The sequence below is a fragment of the Bidens hawaiensis genome, unplaced genomic scaffold (genome assembly GCF_021521415.1).
Source record: "Bidens hawaiensis isolate Kalapana, Puna unplaced genomic scaffold, B.hawaiensis_p1.1 tig00006171_1, whole genome shotgun sequence".
Lineage (NCBI taxonomy): Eukaryota > Viridiplantae > Streptophyta > Magnoliopsida > Asterales > Asteraceae > Bidens > Bidens hawaiensis.
In genome coordinates this window covers 614,011-624,837 of record NW_027491409.1, presented here as the reverse complement: position 1 = coordinate 624,837, position 10,827 = coordinate 614,011, and the positions used below count along the sequence as shown (strand labels likewise).

Below are 10,827 nucleotides of genomic sequence, written 5' to 3'. Positions count from 1 at the left end.
TAAAAATCAAACCCGGATAATATTTCTTAAAGAACCGGGTTGAATCGCAAGTTCGAATCTTGATATTCTCATAATTCGGATTAAAAACACAGGCGTGTTTTTGTAAAACACGCCCCGTTGTCAACCAAAAGTCAAGATGGCCAAAACTTCCAAAACCAAAGCAGCATGGGGCCCTGCTCTTTAGGCACGGGGCCGTGCTGAAACTTCTTTTCCACATTTTCAGTAAAATTTTGAGAATAGTTTAATAATATTGTTCTAAAAATGCAGATGGCTGAATACGGGGACAATGACCATGCTTTTTTTAGTTTTTCACGAGGACACGAAACAAGATGAGCGCACCCGACAAAGAATGGGCTAACTAAACAACCGACTTCTTGAGCAAAACTTTTATGCTTGAAAAGAAACACCGAAGCAAGTAAACGAATGGAGAAGGTGCAAAGGGCTTGTCAAAAAACCGTCGACACGTGTTCTCAATTAGAAAGGCAAGTTGGTGACTAGGCCTGTTCATGAGCCGAGCCATGCCCGAGCCAAGGCAAGCTCAAGCTTGGATCGATATTCAATCGAGCTAGCTCGGCTCGAGCTCGAGCTCTTAATCGAGCTAAAAATTTGAGCTCAAGCTCGGCTCGGTTTTAAATCGAGCCGACACGCTCGGATCGATTTGGCTTGAGTTTACCTTTAATAATAAAAATTATATGCAGCCATCAAGTTAAACTAAATAAATATGACATTGAGAACAACACCAACCAAATACAAACTAAATAAATACATCTAATAACACCATTGAAAAAAAAATATGTTCTACAAGTCTAAACCAAACCAAATACAAAATTAAGTAGAAAAGTATTATCTATGAGCGGCGGCCGATGGCGGAGGTGAATATGAGCGGCGGCCGGCGGCGGAGTTGAATATGAGCGGCTAGGGTTAAGGAGGAAAATGAAACGTATGCTGATTACTGAGTGTGTGAACTATGAAGTCCCATCTCTCTGTTACTCAGTATATGAAATTATGAATATGGACTATGGAGTGAGAAAGGAAATTGGGCTGGATTAAAGGAAAGTCCATGTGTTAAAATAATTGGGCTCGATAATTATATGAATGTATGTGTGTGTATATATATATATATAATAAATTAAAATGAAATAGTTCGAGCCAATAGAGCGAGCTCGAGTCGAGCCGGGGCTAGCTCAGGCTCAGCTCGTTTAGAAATCGAGTCGAGCCAGGCTCTGCTCGTTTACAATCGAGCTGATTTCGAGCGAGCTTTCTCCGAATTTTTTTCGAGCGAGCTTCGAGCCGTGAAATTTTTGAACAACCCTAGCAGTGACTGAACTAACTAAAGAATTCTTGGCTTCATTCTCTATAAAAACAAAAGACTTGTATATGTGGGACAAAGAGGCTTTTGAATTCAGATGTGGAGGAGTATGGTACAAAACCTCGGTCACATAGCTGGGGATTGATTTGGGCATTTAAATGAGCGATGAGACCGATAATCCCATACGGTACGAGTCTATGACAACTTTTGCAAACGAAGATGCTGATGAATCAAGTGAGCCGGAAATCACCAGGATACAAGCATGGGAGCAGTTAAGTTTGGGAGGTGAAAGATACCTACCAAGCAGCACCAAGAGCACCGCCTTACACGACCCACTGATGAGATACATTCATTGCTTGCTGAGCCACATAGTCACTCAGCGTGGCCAGAGCGAGGGAGTCGTGGGGTTAAGGGATTTATGGGCCCTTTATTGCATCAAGAATGAGGTATCTTGCAATATCAGTTACCTATTCTGTCAACTGTTTAGAACTAATGCAAATGCAAGGAGCTCAAATACCCCGATCATTGGTGGTGCGTGGATTTATAAGCTTTACATAGCTTATGGTGCAGACAGAGAAGGAACACAAAGCCCGAACCCAATCGCACTTGATTTCAAATTCTGTATCAGTATGCAGATGGTCCAGCAAATAGGCAGAAACCAGACCAGTTGAAGTTTCAAGATGCCCTTAACCAGGTTTGGGATTCTGAGGACCCCACTGAGATGACCATTCAGGACATAGCGGAGAGGAGTACAGGATCACCGCCACGTCAGACCCGCCTCCGTACTTACTCTTCGCAGGGCGACCCATCATCGTCAGGAGTCGATGTGCGAATGGGCAGTAGTACTTAACTGAAATTATTATTATGTTTGTTTGAAACAAATTCTATTTGGTTGTTATTGGTTTGCTTGATACTTATTATGGTCGTGGGTGCCAAGACGTTTGACTAGGAACTTATTTAGCCCATGTGTGCAGGGTATGGATGATTTCATATCCAATTTTCAATAGTACTATGCTTTGGTTGTTTGTTGTTTGTGTGTAGTCTTTATTATTCAGGTACACTACTGGAAAACAGACGAAAAATTGGGGACGCTCTGTCGAAATTTGTTTAGCTCGTAGGGAAGTTCTTTTCCATTTTACCCACCATACTTCATTTGAATCTTATCATGAATCTTTTTATGAATTTTTTCACACTGAGGACAATGTGAGATTCAAGTGTGGGGAGGGGAATTACTTGATCAATTGCTTGCTCAATTAATTATAAGAGTCTCTAATAAAAATTTGTTTGAAGCAAACAAAGACTATTTTTATAACAAAACCAAAAGAAAATCTACGAAATTTTTTTGCAAATAACCAACTAAAATTCTACTATAACCAAAAAAGTGAAAAAGTAAAAAGAAATTTTGTAATATTGAGAATAAATTTATGCAAAATAAGGCGTTTATACCCGATTCCTCTGTTACTATGAGATATACCTCATGCCATATAAATATTTTTTTCGGAAACTTTGAGTGAGTCATACGTTTCGTGTGATTTAGAACTTGTCGAGAATATTCATTTCAAGACCGCACGAAGCGTTGTATAAAGAAGAAGGTAATATTGTCACCATTCCCTCAAACCATTCTCCAAATTACAAAACGCGATAACCTTATCCAAAAAACTTTACCACTTTATCTCTCTCACCGGTAAAATAAAACACTGGTATTTTACCGACAGACCCTAAAGAACTGGAAATGCATTTTTTCGATTTCATTTTCTTTTGCTGCATACATTTCGCAAGACCTAGGTTGCCTCCAGAACTTAGGGAGAGAATCTTTCTCTTTTTCAATGAGGTGAGGAAAAAGTGGCGCCAATACGAACAAATGCCACCATTTTGTGGAGTTTTCAAAAGCGCAATGAAAAGAAGAACAAAAAGATACGGATGATGCTTAGGATGCGGAAACTGGTCCCCGGTGCCTCAGAAGGCATGGGGCCGTGGTCACCTTTCAAGAAAAGACAAAAGAAATATAACAAAAGACCAAAAACCAGGGGTCGTGCCTCAGGATGCACGCCCCCTTGGTGAGTCAGCATGTACGATCTGACAGAGCATTTAATGCGAATGGACATGTGGACACGTGGGGCGTGCCTCATGGAATACGAGGCCGTGCCTGAGTTCCCAGACAGCCTATAGATAGTAGAGCATGTTGCTCTCATTTGGTGTGCTTGAAGAAAATTTCTATACGGGTTTCTCTTATAAAAACACCAACGTTACACTCATATTGAAGATTTTGTGGAGAGTTTGAAGGCTTGGAGGCTATCATCATCATCATCATCCATCACCATTAAAGAAGGACGATTCATCCACATTTGGTTAGATTGTTCTAGTTTGATCATGTTTTTGTTGTCTTCATCTCTTTTAATGTTCATAGCCATGCTCATTATGAGCTAAAATCCATTTACCATCTAATTTCTATGAGGAAGTTTTGTTTTACTTGATGATTATATTGAACATGTGATTTAGGTTAGTAAAGTACATGGTTATTTTGCAATTATCCTTTGATGAAAAATATTTTATCACTTTAACTTAATACATCAAGGTTGATAATTAATAATCATTTATGATTCACTCATGTTCTTCGAGACTAGAAATGGTAGAAGAATATCTTGATAACTTATTCAAGATAAAACATGGATCCTTATGTTGTACTTAGAAATGATGAGATATAAGCTATGATCTATTTCTATAGTTTTGATAATTCTGAAATAACATTGTTAACACGATTGCTTAGGTTATGATGCTAGTTAAGGAAATCATATGTCAATGGAATGTGTAATAATAACATAATTAAATCAACTAATGGGAAGTTGTGTGACTAAACTATAACCACCCGAAGTTGTTAAAATTGTTATTTGAGGAATCGAAGTCGATCCTAATCTCTCTACTTTACCAAAATGCTTGCCTACTTAAATTGACATCCTCGTGGTAGTATGAGATTAAGCAATGGTGGACTTGAAAATATGCATGGTGGTTAGAGAATGAAGAGCCATGATGTCAAAAAATGATGTGGAGGTGTGGCATAAAAGTCTCGAGCATGTCTCTTTTGATAAGATACATTGACTTAGTTTTTAGGAAAATTGGTTTTAAATAATCCAATTATGACATATTGTCAAATAACAGTCCCAACTTTAAACTTTGCTGGTGGCGGTCCCCAACTAAAGGGACATTTGTTTTTAACAGACCGAGACTAATGGATGTCAACTTCGTTAGTGATTTTCTGACGTGAACCTTCTTCTCTGACCGCATCACGTCGGAAACTTGCAAATCACCTCCATTCTCCTTAATATCGTTACACTGTCTCCCTCCCTTTTCATAAAACATTCAAAAATTAGAAAATGACGCAAAATTCATCTTCTTCCATGTCCAATCCCTAGATACCTCAAAAATTCGAAATCAATATTACATGATTTACAAAATAAACATAAGGCTTTTGTTAAGAGGATCAAAACCAGTTGAATGATGTGGCAATTACCTCGAATGATGCACGATTAACGAGGGTAGACTTCGTCGGAGACAGCAACGGCGGCACATCAATTAATTTTTGAATGAGGGGACAGAGAGACGGTGTAACGATATTTGGGAGAATGGAGGCTAGTTGCAGGTTTCGAAAGATGGGAGGGAGAAGAAGAAGAAGAAGAAGAAGAAGAAGAAGAAGAAGAAGAAGAAGGTCCATGACAGCAAATCGCTAACGGAGTTAACATCTGTTAGTCGCGGCCGGTTAAAAACAAGCAACCCTTTAGTTGGGATCGTCAGCAACAAAGTTTAAAGTTGGGACTATTATTTTCCATTAGGGCATAGTTGGAATTATTTAAAACCAATATTCCTAGTTTTTATGATAATATTCCTTTCAATTCTAAAGACAATTTGTGTGATCCTTGTAATAAGGCTAAGCATAAATGCTCACCATTCCGTAAAAGTTTTATTAAAACAAACGTGCGTTTACATCTAATTCAATGTGACATATGGGGAAAAATCAAAGAGCCTCCACCACACACAAATTTCTTTTAGCAATTGTTGATAACTTAAGTAGAGAAGTTTGGGTTTTTCTCATTAAGCATAGAAGTGATGCAACCAATTGTTTGATAAATTTTCAAAAAATGGTGAAGACCAAGGTTTAAAGTCTTAGTCAAAAAAATACGTTGTGACAATGGAGATGAATTTACTTCCAATCGAATGATGACCTTTTATGCAAGAGGGTATTTTACCGGAGACCATGTGTCCTCTTACTCCACAACAAAATGGGGTTGTGGAACACAAATATCGTCACCTACTCGAAACCGGTCGTGCATTTATGTTTCAAGCTAGCTTAACGAAACGGTTTCGGGGAGAGTGTGTGCAAGCCGCCACCTACATAATCAATCGGTTGACTTCGAAAGCCATCGACAATAAAACACTATATGAGGTAATTTAAAAAAAAGTAAAATTATTCTCATAGGAAAGTCATGGGGTTTTTGTTATACTGCCAAAGCATGAAGACAGGGTGGGGGCAAAGTTGAACCAAAGGGGAGACCATGCATTTTCTTGCATTTCATGGAATAAAAGGGTATAAAATCTATGACGTTGAACATGGAAATATGGCAATATCACGTGATGTTAGGTTCATTGAAAATGAATTTCCATTTTCCAAAATAAAAGCTAAAGTGGCACAACAATCATTTTTTGAGGTCCCGTGTGATGATAAAGATATGGGCGACTATGCTCTGGCAGACCAAAATGTCACCAACTTAACAATGAAACCAATGGGCCTCATTTGGAACAAGAAGAAACATAAGCCAAGTTGATACCTCAACCGACCAGGTTCAACCATCACAATATATCGAACCTAGTCCTTAGGCTCACACCAATAATGAAACAAATCAAGTTAATCAAGAAGTTGATAACCCACCACATAAGAAACGCACTCATATGGCGCCAGGAAGGTTCGAAAAATTTGAAGTTCAACTACCACAATAATATGTTTGAGATTGTTTGAGATTGTTCAACTACACAAATGATCTTGTGCGACGGGTCGAACATTTGGTAAAACCAACGGGCAAGCTGAAATCAACATAACAATTTGTGTTTAGCCATTTTAATTACACAATAATAATGAAACGGATTATTGTCTAAAATATTAAATAAATTCCGATTTTTTAACTATTAAATATGCCTAAAATATGACCTTTTTTTCATATTTGTGAACAAACCAAATACCCCACTTGCGACGAGGTAACATTAGCGAAAAGTTTAAAAGGGGTAACATAATAAAAAAGAATTCTTTACTAAATAAATTCATCGACTACCCTGATATCATTTTCTGAAATATCTACAGCACCTTTGTAGGGGTGCAAGAATCATAGGGGTAAAATTGTCATAAACTAAATAATCATTTAAACTCGGTATATATACGAAATTCTCCATATTTTTAAATGATTTTAAATATTGTATCAAGTATGATTGACTCACCTTTATTAAGATTGCAACTAGCTAAACCTCTAAGGACTTCTTTGGCTTCTTAAGGTTTAAGTTTACTTGCTAACCATCTCAAAACAATACTTTTGCAATCTTTAATCACCCGAGTTGAAACTTCAGAAGAAACTGAAGCAAGATCTTTTGCAGCTTCCGATATAGTATTTTGGCACGTTTCCTGACAACACTCGTTAACGACATCAATCTTTCCACAATTAGCCAGAATCTTGGATGTGTTGACCGTTTCTTCAAACTGGTCAACATCTTTAACCGGGCAAGAAGCTTCGGTTAGGTTTGACGGGCCAATGGAACATATGTGCCGCAAACTATTGTCTGCACCTTGACCCGTGAGGATTTGATCAAAGTCAGCAAGACAGTGGTTCGTGTGAGTCGAGTTTAGAGAAAGTTTTTTGGTTTTTTTACTCAATTGACCAATGAGGATCATGAGAGTTGCTTCGAATTGTGGGCAGCATACTACGTTCGCAAGGAACGGTGCGAATACCGTTAAACAATCAATTGCGGTAATTGCTATCATGCTATCTGTCGTGTTAAAGTCTAGCATACAAAGGCCTAAAAATAGAAAAGGAAATACATTCTAATTAAAAAAAATGATCATAATTATTTGAAAATTTTGATTATTGTTGAAATAGTATACTTTCTGTAATAATATATTAGTTGATTACAAAAGGTAGACACTATTAACCAACGATTTGGTTTTTCTTTTTAACCCAAAATCACAGTTCAGATTCGGTTATGTCTTGTTCCAAAACCGAACTGTATATTGGAGTTATGGCCCAAAATTCATTGTTTTGGGCTAAAACTTTCAAGCCCAAATTCAATTATAAGGGGTTTATCAAAAGTTACAGATCGCATTTCAATATTTTAGACCAAAAGTTCTAAACGCATATTCATTAATAAGGGGTTAACAAAAGTTAGAGGCCCAGTTTCAATATTTTGGGCCAAAAGTTTCAAGCACGAATTCATTAATAGGGGGCTAACAAAGTTTTAGGCAAAAAGTATGAGGCACAATCTCAATATTTTGGGCCAAAAGTTTCAAGCCCGGATTCACCAATAAGGGGTTAACGAAAATTTGAGGCCCCATTTCAATATTTTGGGTGAAAAGTTTCAAGCCAGTATTCATTAGTAAGGTGTTAACAAAGGTTTTAAGTGAAAAGTTTGAGGCCCAATCTCAGTATTTCGGGCAAAAGTTTCAGCCCAAAATCATTATTTTTATTAAGGGATTGTTTGAAGCCCGGTATCAATATTCTAGTCCAAAAGCTTTTGCCTGGGTTCAATAAAGAGCGTTTTAACAAAAGTTGGATGCTGAATTTCAATATTTTGGGCCGAAAGTTTCAAGCCCAAATTCATCAATAAGCGGTAAGCATTTTAGGCAAATAGTTTTGAGGCTCAATTTTAATATTTTGTTCCAATTTTCAAACCCAAACATTTCAAGTCCAAATGTGAAATTGAAAACGACCAATAAGCAAACCCATACGCAATACCGAAAAAGCAAAATTTCGGTTTTGATTCAGTCTGAGCCCAAAACCGACCCATGCACACTGCTAGGGGCATGGCTATTATGCCACCATTAAATAAAGATTGTGTGTGAAGCGAACCTGATAACTTTGGGGCGGTGCTATTTGTGATTATAAATGGAGACAGTCGAGATGGCGCAACAAGAGGATAAAGAGGTTGCGGATTTCCACTTGGAGATATCATAGGCAACAAGTTATCCACTTTTTGATCAAATGTAAGTGAGTTTTGCAGCGAGGTGCAATGAGAGTCACTGAAATCTGTTAAAACGATCGCGTGTCAGTAAAAAAAATATCAACATCTGTAGGGGTTTTTGTGCTTAATTGACATACATAATTGAGATCTCTATAGCATTTCGATTTTTTACATTTGTAAAGTTGTCACAGTTATCATTGTTAAATTTTGAAGTTGAGACTCTGCCTATAAACGAACCGAATGTTCATGAACTGTTATTCGGCATGAAGATCGTGTATTTATAAATGAACGACCTTGAACAAAATTTTGTCTTCATTTAACTAGTGGACAAACGTTTTATTCATTCATTTATAATCGCTCATTTATATTTGTTCGTGAACTGTTTATTTAGGTATAAAACAAACGAACACGAGCATGGCCATTTTCTTTAAAAAAAACCTTGTTCGATATGTATGTGTTCAGTTAAAGTTAAATGAACGAACACAAGCATGCCCTCGCTTGGTTCGTTTACAAGCCTAGGAATTGAGACTTACTAGTTTGACTATAGAAAGTCAAAACCCTAGAAATAGTTTTCCTTCAATGGACCTATTAATTAACCTTTAATCTTAAAGAATCCAATCAAGTAGCAAACAGTATTAATAAAGCAACTAATTAATATGAGAATATGCTAAAACTTACAGTAAATCAGCGGAAATAATAAAGAAATCTTGAGATTATTTTTTATTTATTTTTTTAAAGAAAAACACTCCGCTCTTTTGAGAATATTGAAAATGATTCTTTTTTTTTTTCTGCAGCTATTTTATATAATTTACTATAAAACGATTATAATAAAGTGACAGGCAAACAGGCAACAAGCTGCGCCGCAACCCCCTTTTGAATAGCAAAGCCAATCCTACTAAAAACGAAGTTTTGGGACCTAGAAGCTGAAGAGGTTCCGTGTACGACGCGCTGAACCCTACTCAAAAATTTCACAGCCTCTGGAGCCAAAAAACCAAATGTATCAAAGGAAAATGGTAGAAAGACATGTTGATTATCTAAACAAGCTTTCTCGTGTTTAACAACTTTGCCCGATTCAGCCTTCAACGCAGCCTGACCCACAACAAACTCACGGTCCCTGAGCCCAACAAGAGCAGACACTCCTGTAAGATCCACACAGACATATTTCCCCCTGCGCATGAGCTTCTGAGGTTCGATTTGCCTCATGTTTGATGGGTTCTTATTTCAAATCGAAATGTGAATTTGTTTTGCTGTAATGAAAATGCAAAATTTTAGGGAATATAGAAGTGGGGAGGTGTGAAGGTCATAAATGAGATGCAAAGGTGTATGGAAGATGGCAGTAATTTAGTTGTAGCTGGGCATTTATGTCATGACCCCACCTATAAACAACAAAGTAATAATTAACAACAATAAAATTGAGTTTTTATAACTAGCGTGTCATGGCGAGTATGTGACAAAGAAAAACACACCATTTAACATTACAAAATCTTAACGCTATTTATAACGTAAATGAAAAGAAAACATATACTATCAAAGTATAATAACATCAAATCCAAATTTAGTAACCAAAAAGTCATAACATAATGCTTACATGTATTAAAAAAACTTACTCGTGATTCTGATCTCCGCCATGCCTGCAACATAGGTTGGCACACCAAAATGCTGAGCGTCATCAAAGCCAAGATTGAAATTTTAAGCGACAAACTGAAAACAACATGAAGCACCAACCATTCTCGGCACCATAAACGAATGTAAAAGGCACCGACACAATTGTACCCACTTCTGAACAACCAACGATAAAAAATCATAGTAGCCATTAAAAGGAACAGTAAAAGGCCACCGACCACCGTTTCCACAACCTAGGGTTTCCAAATGGTATATAGAAATAGTAGTCTGGCAAGCCACCTCACCCATCTCTTCCGACTGTCTCTCCTATCGTTGCACCACCACCAACTCCACTTGGAAATGTCACCGGTACAGTAGCAAAACACCACGAGAACACCAGACCCACACCACTTACGGTTTCGAAATCTAAACCCCATCTGAGTGTCTCCTCACTAAAATTCCATCTTATCACTTTAGGGTCAAAGTAGGCACTTGATATCAAGCACAAGCTTTTGGATTGTGTGAATCTTCCATTTATGTCTAGCGAAACTATTGAACTTTCTCATTTATACATTTTATGATGTAATTTGCGAATCTAGGAAGTTTCACATAAAGTTACATGTGAAATTTTTCTAGGTTTCCTAAAAATAAACTTGTTTATTTTAGTTTTGGTTAGACCTTTTGACACTTTTACACCATTATTA

At 37.2% G+C, this 10,827-nt stretch overlaps 1 pseudogene across 1 annotated transcript; it reads right to left on the bottom strand.

The window, feature by feature from the left end:
* Positions 1–6,323: 6,323 nt before the first annotated feature.
* Positions 6,324–10,432, bottom strand: LOC143631631 (putative GPI-anchored protein At1g61900; annotated as a pseudogene). Its single transcript, XR_013153398.1, has 5 exons — positions 10,295–10,432; positions 10,129–10,180; positions 8,410–8,586; positions 6,791–7,363; positions 6,324–6,382 (listed from the first exon to the last, which is right to left on the bottom strand). The product of XR_013153398.1 is annotated as a putative GPI-anchored protein At1g61900 (transcript).
* Positions 10,433–10,827: the final 395 nt, after the last annotated feature.